Source organism: Palaemon carinicauda, chromosome 21, assembly GCF_036898095.1.
Source record: "Palaemon carinicauda isolate YSFRI2023 chromosome 21, ASM3689809v2, whole genome shotgun sequence".
NCBI classification, from domain to species: domain Eukaryota; kingdom Metazoa; phylum Arthropoda; class Malacostraca; order Decapoda; family Palaemonidae; genus Palaemon; species Palaemon carinicauda.
In genome coordinates this window covers 15,737,526-15,748,825 of record NC_090745.1, presented here as the reverse complement: position 1 = coordinate 15,748,825, position 11,300 = coordinate 15,737,526, and positions in this window count along the sequence as shown.

Here is an 11,300-nt window from a genome sequence, read left to right as displayed (position 1 = left end):
GAGGAAAATTGCAGAACCAGACATGATTAGAGACACGTATGAGGTCTTTGTCCTGCAGTACACTAGAGACGGCTCTTTTTTTTTTTTTAATGGTGATGATGATGATAATCTGCTCCTATTATTTATATCATACTTACGGAAATCAACGTTTAACCGTCAAGTAATTATTTTGGCCTCTTAAGATAATGAGGACGACGGATCATTATCTATATCATTATAAATAATATATATATTTTCATGCGATTGCATTTATGATTGTGTTCGTATTAGTCTTTGCTTATAGATATTTTAGTACTAATAATTCAAACAATTTTTTTCTAGTTTATTTTATGGCCACAGCAAATGTAACTAAAGATAATAATAGAAGATATTTTAGGTTTAAAGGAGAATGTGATTTATCTGAATGTCCGTATCTTGCCCAAACTGGACAAATAGAAGAAAGGGAAGAGGAAGGCTTAACGACGTTGGCAAGACTATCTTTGAAAGACATTGATAGTTATAATAACCAATGTATTATTATTATTATTATTATTATTATTATTATTATTATTATTATTATTATTATTATTATTGTTGTATTTTGGTGGTGATATTATTGTATTTCAGCTTGGGTTGAAGCTGCAGTGTAGTGATGTTACTAAGAAATGAATGTTCATATTCATTCATGAATTCCGAAACATATTCATCATCATCTACACATTAATAAAAAAGAAAATATTCATAACCAATTAATTGCAACTGACCCATGACGTAACATCCTCACTTAAACGAAAGGCGGCACGCTTCGGGATTCCAGAATTCCCGACGTGCAGCCAGAAGCCCTCAGGGAATGACATAATAGCAATATCGGAGGCTTTAGTACCCAAGTACTGAAATGCATAGTACGGGTCAAGGGCTCCCTCGAGACGGGTACCTGAACTTCTCGGGTGGGGTACTCCCCGTTTTCTGTTGAATACTTCCATGGCTAACCCTTCTATTCGTACCCCCATTTTCTATTGTTCACATACCAAAGCCACCTTATCATATGCCCTACAATCTACGGGCATACATTTTATTACCCATATGCCGTTACATCGGTCCAAGTCACTCGTATACACATACGTAACTATATTAGTCGCCTAAACACAGTTAGCAGGAGACTGGATGCTACTGGACTTCCCAGGACTTCGTTATGTAAGTTTCAGCAGTCGAAGTCCTTCCCATAGACTTACTATCCTTCAGAGTTGCCGTATTTGTCCTTATCTCTTATCTTGCCCATCGTTACGGTTGAATGTCGCTACTAATGTAGCTTTGTTCTTCAGAAACTGGTCGGCTTAGTGATTTATCCTTCAGTTGATGGGTATCTACTTTTGTTGGTAATGATTCATACGATTTATGCCATACTACTTTTATTTCTGCATTTGCAAGCCAATTCTTGCAAGTTTCTGCTCTTACAAATTCATTTCTATTTAATATTTTTTACACAGGCTCTTAGAAAATGCAAATTCTCTAAGAGAAAACTTTCAACTGGAGATGAATGGGGAAATATTTAGCTTTTAGATCAAGATAGAGACGACTTGGGGAATCTAACCGAGGCCCTTTGGGTCAATAGCCTTGAGAGGAGATGATTATTATTATTATTATTGTTGTTGTTGTTGTTGTTGTTGTTGTTGTTGTTGTTAAAACTGCGGCAGTAGCAATTGAAGGGGAAAAGTTCTTCATATGAAATTGCAATAAGTCATGTAGCAACGATGAAGAAATAATATTGTAGTAAAATAGCCTAGTAGTGGTATGTTAGACGTTGATATGTAACGGTAAATGCATGGAAGACGCTGTGAAAATGACGGACTTTTCAAAATGGAGAACGTAAGAGCGAGACACAGTTTACATGGTTTAATGGCTATAAGAGTAGAAGCATTTCCTTGTAGATCACACAAGATCCTAATATTAGTTCTCCAGCCGATTTGTAGAGAAACTCTATATTAGTGGTTCGTCAGTTTGGCGATTAGAATTATGATTATTTAATGTGTGTGGTGTCTGTTGAATAGAAGATCACCAGAACGTCAGCCTGGAAAGCTCAACCCACATTATAGTGCTCAACCACAGCAGAGGCCACCCCAGTAAACAGCTTAAACTCACGGTCCCGGGTGGGGATCGATATGATGCTATGCGAATGTTAGGCGAACACGTTACCACTGTACTAACCAGGAGGTTATTACGTCGTTGATCTGGTTAAATGCAGATGTTTTCAAGAGTGTTATTTAAGTATTGTTTCTTTTTAACGACTTTCTTAGTTGAATTATAAAGTCCTGATGATAGTCTTGTTTTGGCTTAATTATGATGTTGAGACATCAGATTACCAAATGCTAGACAATCTCGATAAACTAGTCATTTCAAAGAAGATGTTTTGTCTCATGTGCTATTTTATAGTAGGCTAATTATGTAGAGCGTGACTCTCTCTCTCTCTCTCTCTCTCTCTCTCTCTCTCTCTCTCTCTCTCTCTCTCTCTCTCTCTCTCTCTCTCTCTTTTTTTCTTTTCAAAGATCTTTCGCCAATAGTCTGTTACCATTTACCATTTTTTTTACGCTCTCCACAATTGTACTATGGAATGATAACTGTTAGATTATTTCCTATTTTTTTTTATTCACGATTACTCACCCAGTTGTGCGATATCGTAGTTCGGAAAATTACACATAATAGATAAGATTGTCATTTGCTGACATAACCATAGCCAGTTATTTACGGATTCGGCAAGTTGAAATGGGGACCTTTTGGATCGGTGTAGCGTGTCTTTACCTTCCGAATATCAGTTATTCTGCCTTGTTTTCCGAATGCATGAATGGCAAGATGCAGTACTTCAGGAAGTTACATGTAAAATTTTCAGTAGTAAGTAATTAATATTGATTGATTGCTTCGTTAACTATTTCTTTCTACAGATTTTGTAATTTATTGTTTTTTGAGTGAAAAATATTGAATCCAACTTTTTCTTTATTGTTTATATTTGTTGTAATAATGACTATTTTTTTGTGAGTTTTATCTTTATTTTCAACGTTTTATTTATAAGATAATCTTATCAGACGTTTATTTAATCCGTGTTATTGTCTAGTCTCTGGTTAGCATGAAACTTTTTTTTCTTTTTTTATAGATATATATAAAACTGCTGTTCCCGGAAAGTTCCAAGGACGCAGGAGGAACTGTAGCATGAATTAAGATGAGAGAATGATGAACAAAACTTAGTTCATCCGTCTTTACACCAACTAGGATAAGGGTGGCTAACTCTTGAAGGGATTTTCAATTCAGATTTTCTCTCATTTCGTATACATACATTCATACATACATAGACAATAGTAAGTCGATTCCGGTTTGTTGCAACCCTGTTGAAGGATGTAGGTTTTGCAATCTCATACCATAATATTTGCGGGAACCTTGGGGTATCCAGTCTAAGGGAAATATATATATATATATATATATATATATATATATATATATATATATATATATATATTTATGTGTGCATATATATATATATATATATATATATATATATATATATATATATATATATATATTACATGCAAATGTGTGCATGTGTAAATGGTACACAGTACACAGATTGAATGAAATGTTGGATTATCCTTCACCATATTTACAAAGCATGATTTTATTTTACAAGCTCTAATTTTAGTTTCTTTTCGGTTAAAGTTTACATTTTTTGTAGGATTGATTTTTTGTCGCTTGTATCTTTTGTTGGTAATTCCTGCTGTTTATTTTTTTTCCTCATAACTATTTGTTAATTTTTCGTTCCAAATCCGATGAGATCGTATAGATACCATTATTTGGTTTGGGGGGAAGATTGATTTGTGATTAAGTGATCATATAAAAATAAGAAATGCCAAAAAATATTACACATTCTCTATCTTTCAATTTTCACTCCGATAAGTAAACAAGCCAATGAATGAAAAACACATTATCCGTTATGACCAATGAGAATCCTTACATTTAATGGTTTAAAGGCCGTTCATGAATGGCAGAGGCAAGGGACAGTGACATTGCCCTAGAGACTGACCATATTTTTGGGTGAGATGGCCATGTCGTCCTGATGGAAGTTCCTTAAAGTAGCTTCCTAACGGATATATGTACTACAGTGATATTCCCAGAGAATTTTACCTTTAGGTATCCAGAATTCTAACTCCTGGCGTGAATATCCTTAAAATTTCTCCAAAGGATATCGCATAATATCAGCGGACGCATTCTTGACACACCTCCATAGCAATCTGCACCCCAAACAGCGTTTTGGCTTCGAGGAGGATGTGGCAAAAGGGAGCCGTCCAAAGGCTCTCCCAGCTCTCGTAATACTATTGGGAATACAACAACGCCATTCCCACGACGGCGGACATTCCTTGTAGCATTTAGCGTGGTGTTACAGATACAGTACCACGGGAGGGATACTGTGAAGATCTTTTCTTTTAGAAGAGATGGGTGGGTCCATCAGGACGACATGGCCATCTCACCCAAAAATAGATTTTTCGCTTCGCTCAAAATCCGTTTTTGGGGCTCAAGCCATGTCGTCGTGATGGAAACATACCAGAGCATTAGTGTATCTGTGGATTTTTAATCAGTGCCTTAACCTTATAGCAACCTTTTCTATGGTCATGGGGACCACATGAGACAAGGGACGTTACCGTTATTCGTCCCCATCACTAATCATAACCAATGTTAGTGCTTCCTGCCTCCTACAGGGAAGAGTCATTCTAGACAGTAGAAAAGGGATCTTGAGGTTAACATACATAGTATGACCAAACATAAGTACACACTGAATATACAAATAGTCTCATAGTTGTATATTTGCTAAAATAACATCAGTGTCTCTTATATCTATTATTTGATGCATACAAATATATGAGGGATACTTACTTTGGTAAGTTGAAGAACTCTGGCATGTATACATACAATTGTCTGGCAAAGGTGGACGCACTACATTCTAATAGACATTTATTACTAATAAATGACTAAAAGATGTTCAGTAAAACGAATGTAGTATGACAATGGGATTATACTTGTAACAAGTACAGAGACTATATTTCCTTCTTGAAGGAAGAAATGATGAGTGCCACTCTCAGACTGAAGAAAATTATAAAACAATTTCTCTTCATAATTCCTGTACTGGTTACTAATATCTGCACTGTGTACTTCGCACACCGGCACTAGTGCTATCTGTATAATTCCACACCTGGGATTTTGAACAGAGCCAGTGTTATCATGGTAACACTTAATTAAAAGAAGTCACACCTAAGAAGGGTGACCTCTTCTCCCTTTAATTGACAGTCCCAGTCAATTAGCTGTTCATCGTAGAATTGGACGGCAGGTTAAATATTCTACCTGGCGTCACCACATATTGCTTCAGATCATGGATTTGTCTAGCATAGTGTATGTAGAACACTCTGGATGATTCTCATCCGTTACATGTGCGAGGACATGTGAGGTCCCAAACCAAAAACTGTTTACTACAGTAATTAGGGGGCAGGTTTTAATACACTACCTGCCGCCACTACAAAGTGTTTCAGTTCATGCACTTGTTTTGCATAGTGTTTGTAAAACACTCTGGATGATTTCCATCCAGTGTATGAACGAAGGCGCTCAAAGTCCATATACTGAAAGAAGTTCAGTGATGAAGCAATCTCTCTCGGATCATGACCTGCGGGAGTACTGTCCGGATCCGCTCTACAAATAAAGTAGGTGAGCTTCGCCCTTAGTTGTTTTAGGGATAAATTTGATCCAGAAGTTTCTCCTTTAAAGAGCTGTCGTCCCCTGAAGTCTGAAGTTCTACGAAGATAGACCTTTAGACACTCTTCAGGACATAGAGAGACATCTTCCTTCAGAGGGCAGATTCTCCAAGGACCCCACCTCTTAGTGGGTAGCTCGTTTTTAGCGAGAAAAGATGGATCAGGAAATAGATTCAGTTCTCCCACTTCTGTGAACTGAATGTGACCCTCATCTCTGGATAGGGCCACTATTTCACTAACTCTAGCCCGGAGGCAATAGCGATCAGAAAAATAACCTTTTGGGTTAGATCCTTAAGAGAACAATCTTCATTGTTCACAGATGAGGCATAATGTAAGACCTTGTCCAAAGACCAAGAGATGGGCTTTGGTGGTACCGCGGGCTTAAGCCTAGCACATGCCTTCGGAATCTTATCAAAGATTTCATTCGCCAGATCCACTTGAAAGGCATATAGGAGAGGCCTAGTCAAGGCTGACTTGCACATGTTTATAGTATTGGCCGCCAGACCTTGGCTATGAAGGTGGACAAAGAAGGACAGACAGAAGTTCATTGAAATTTCTTTCGGTCCTTTTGCTTTGACAAACGCAACCCAGTTTTTCCAGGAAGACTCATATTGTCTTCTAGTTGACTTGGCCTTGTATTCTTCTAAGAATTCTATATTGCCTTTTGAGATCCCAAACCTTTTTCTAACCGCTAGAGCGAGAAAATCATGAAATGAAGGGTTTGGGTTCTCTGTGATAAAACGAAGGCAGTTAACTTCTGAATCTTCGGAAATATACCTAGGGTCAGAGTTAGGACCAGCCTCATCTAGTCTATCAGCCCCACTAGAGGATCCTCGTATGGGGCTATATAGCGAGGTAGTTTCTTGAAGACGCTCGTGATGAAGAGGTCGAATTGTAGTTCTGAGACTTGTTCCCATCTGGGAGGGAATATATCTTCGCCCATGGACCATTCCAACTCTATCGGTTTGTATCGAAATAGAGTATCCACCGTCACATTGTGGATCAGTTGTAAATGAACTGCTGGTAGGTGCCGTCCCTTTAAGAGAGGGATGGGTAACTTCACCAAGACTGAATGAGACGTTCGCATGTGACATATTATTATCGCTTCGGTGTCCCAGATCAGTCGTAGGGAGCCTGATCTGTGTTGAGGGGGCTTCCCCACCCATGAAAGGACCAGCAGAGTCTTGGGACTTTCGTGCTCTAATTTCTGTTAGAGAAGCGATTAAAGAGGGACCGATCTCAGTCTTTTTTGATCTCTTAAAGCGTTTGATGCGTGTTTTCTCCAAGCTCTTAACGCATCTTTCCAGTGTGCCCTTAGCACCAGGTCTGTCACTATAGCAAACTGGGGAAAGTTTAGTGCTTTTTCCTGTTGGCGTTCTGGTATTCTGACTGAATACCTGAGTCTCTTAACAAACCTCACGAGCTCCTTTTATATTTCCAAAGGAGAGGAGAGTTGTTGTGACTGAGGGCTTCGATGGTTTTTCAAAACATCGAAACCCCTGAGCTGGAGAAAGTCGAGACTTCTAGAAGCCTATCTTGCATCCGTGATGTCCCAGGAACCGGGTCATCTCTTGAATGCACATTGGCCGGACACTTTGGGTGTTGCCCACTCCAGCCTCTTGATCAGGTATATTAATACCTGAATTATTTCTAGGCTTGAATTTGACGTAACCAAGTTCGTTAATCCTTTGAAGATACTTAGAACTGTGAGTCTGACACGTATCTTCCTTAGGATGAATGTTACTCTCTGTATCATGAATTCTAGATAGGAAGAAGGTTCCGAAGGACACCTTTCAGGTCTGACAAGACTACGAACACCCTTAATTGGAACAAGGTCCATATGTTCAGAAGGATTAACATTGAGAACTTGCTGTTTTTTATGAAATTGTTGAGTGGCGACAAGTTCAGAATGGCTCATTGATATCTTGAGTCCTTTTCGTGAACACGAAGCAGCCTTCCCTGGAACTCGATGAGCTAAAGTTTTCATACTACCAGTGTCCTCTATAGCTCTCATTTATACTCCTCTAGGAGGGTTTTGAACTGTAGGAGAAGGTAAGGAAATGATAGTAGGGACATTTCTGTTTCCCATCAATGGCTCATCTTGAATAGGCTTTGGACCGAAGGATCGAAGGTCCTGCGATCCTGAGGGAAAGTTCCTCCTAGCCGAAGCGTCTTTATGCTTCGAGTAGTCAGTAGGCTTAGAGTTTTGACCATCTGCCTGTAGCATCGTGGTCACTGGAATAGTGGGATGTTGTTGAGTAGCCCGGATATTTCCAGCATTTCCAATCTTCTTTTTAGGTTGGGGACCCACAACCACAGAAGATTTTCTCTTTGAAGGAATGCCCCATTTTTGGAGAAGACCTATGTTCTTCATGGTGGTGTTCTTAATTACTTCCTTAGTGACCTCGTGTGGGAAGAGGTCTTTACCCCAGATGTTGGAAGATATTAGCTTCCTTGTTTCGTGTTTTACTGTTGCATCAGCGAACACAAACTCTACATGCACTCCTAGCCTTCATAAAGGCATAAAGGTCCTTCACCAAGATAGCCATATGCATTTTGGCTATGACCATGAGCATGTCTGGGGTACTCTCGTAGGTTGAACACAACTCCATGTAGTTTTGTAGAGAAAGGGATGTCGCAAGTCTCTCCTTTGACTCTGTTCATTACACAAGAGCAACTCAGACAATTTAGGGAGACATACCTTGAATTGTCGACTTGCGACGTCCTTGTCTAATTTTCCTACTGAAAATGTCAAATGGACTTCCTTCCAATCCTTTTCATGTCCGGGAAAAGCTGGTGACAAAGGCTTGCACTCATCGAGTGTGGGACATGGCTTACCCGCCTCTACCACTTTGGCAACAGAAGTAAATGCCTTCCCCATAAAGGGGAATGAGAGTGAAGTAGGAGCAAGAAAGGAAGGGTGTCCGTTATTCAGTGAGAATACCTTCGACTCTGAATAACCCGCCTTTCTTAGACTACCTGAAAGGATAGTCTGTGCCTTATCATGGTCGAGAATCAAGACCTCCTTTGGTTCCGTTCCTTTTCTTGACTTTGGTTCGTACTTCAGTCGAACCCAACAATTAGGGAAAGCATCAAAGCTTGGCCAAAATTGAATTTTGTCCAAAGGAACAGCACCTATTTTCTCTGAGATGCAGAGATTGCCATTTGAAATCGGCATCTGCTCCGCAAACCTCGAGGGATTGGTTATGGAGCATGTTGGTAGGTCTTGATTCATGGGTCGTTTGACTGACCCCTGGGAAGCGACAAGAGAAACTTTACGAGGATCTATCTTGCATTTTACTTCCTGCTTTTCGTTGTTTCTACGAAAGCTCTCTATTTGATTCTTCAGTTGGATACATAATTGTACCACATTATCCAAATTAGGGGTAGAAGACGAAGATGTCGACATCGATGGCTCTAAAGCCGGCTCAGGCAGAGGAAATTTGACGCAACATTTTCCTCTTCTACCTTGGGGCATTTCTTGCCCTTAATCCTAAAGGTTTTCTGGCCGTCAGGGGATGTAGTTAGCTCCTGAGGCACTACTGTTTCCTGACTTGCTTCCGGAAATGGTAGCTTACGCATCCCATCATTACGTAGGAAAGGTCCCAGAGAGATCTTTTGAAAGCCTCTCACCCAGTTGCGTAATTTATATTGAGCTATATCCCTAGTCTCTGTAGACTTGGGATTTTCAAAACCTTCGGACATTAATGTCCGACATATATTGCAAACCTGTGGGTTCCAATAATGTAGGGATCCGGAAATAATATTGCAGGGGGCATGAAATCTGTAAGTATTGTATTATGAACATAAAAATACTTACTCTTGGCCTTGCAGAGGACTGCAGCACAAGGTATCTGGTGTTCCTCCTGTAAAGAAAGGAAAACCAAATGAGTATACAATGGATTATCTCCTTGACAATCAACATGCAAATGTCCTTTACAATAGAGTAGCTTAGGATAGTAAGCTATAAAGGGATAGTAGGAGATACATACTTGTGTACCCCTGTGAGCAAATGCTGTTGCCTCCCCTCAGTATTAACTACATGGAGGTTTCTCTATAGAGTAACTCCAAGTAGAAGGACTCTTACCCCTAGGGGTAGAGAAGTATCAAATCACTGTCCCAAAATAATGTTAATACTGTGGGGTCAGGATGACTGATTCCCGATCAGAATATTGAAGAAAACTATTCATTCAATATATGAACGGTACCAGCAGAATGCTCGTACAAGGGTACCCAAGGTATGTCAGAAAATACTACTGTATCATGGTATTGTAGTTTTCTAATTGCAGTAAGTCTATATTGCAATTTTCTGGCTACTGTACATCATGCATTGTAGTCTAGTTATTATGCTGCCTTCATAGTAGCATATGACAGTATGGTCCATCTAGCATGAAACCAGCTTGACTAGGAAAATAAAGACATATATTTGTATATCCCACTCAGCCTATTTGCTATAGTCTTCCTACTATATTAAAATATAGAGTTTCCTGATCAGGGAGACTCAAGGAAAAAGGCTCCACCCTTTAAGGGTTAGGAGTGTATTGCTCCTGCCTTGAAGTGTTTAATATTGTAGGGTAATCCCAACACTGATTTCTAATCAGGATATTGAAGAAAACACATTCATTCAATATAGTATTGGGCTCAGCAAATGCCTGTGTTGGATATCCAAAATATATTGGAAATAACTACTAGTATAAACTATATAGTAGTTTTCTATCTGCAGTATATTCTATAAGGCAGATATACTGGCTACCTGTATAAAATATACAGTAGTTCAGCCGGCATGTAGTCGGCATAGCTAGGTCTTGCCGGCATATCCGGCATGCTAGCTAGAGAGAGAGAGAGAGAGAGAGATAGCATGGAAAAAAGGCTACTCCTTACTGTGAATGTATACAGTAATTAAGGATGTAAAAGTCTAATTTGACTGCCTTTTCCCAGAAAGAAGGTTCTAATAGAAGGGGAGAATGTACCATTCAAGCTTCCATGCAGCTACAGTGCTATTGCCGACAAGGTACCGCCGATACACTGCCGGCCGACAAGTCCAGCAGTACCAGTACAGTCGGCGTGCTGCCAACTGAGTCAGCACTATCTGTGCCGGCCTGGCCGACAGTACCCCGGCAACAGGACCTGTAACAGCAGTCCAAGGGTGGACTGAAGAACCTTGGGAACAGAAGGGACTTCCCTCTCACGGCCATCATGGTCGCCAGCAGCCAGTTGCCAGCTAGGTCGGTAATTGCCGACAGATAATGTGGTTGGCGGCAGTATGCTCTGCCGTCAGCCAAAGACATGACTAGAGAGGGAGTCTGGCTGGCTCCGGCAACCTATCAGCAAAGGTAAGGTTGCAAGATGCTGGCCTAAAGAAAGACAATGGCTCAGCCATCAAAAGTGGACAGAGGGGTAGGGAACAGGGTCATGTAACGAGTGTGAAAGGAACTGGCAAAAATTGTCAGTCCTACCACCTGTAAAAGAAACTGTTTCGGTATCGGCAGAATCCCAGGGAACAGGAGAGACTCAGGTCTCCATCCCAGAGATTGCCGA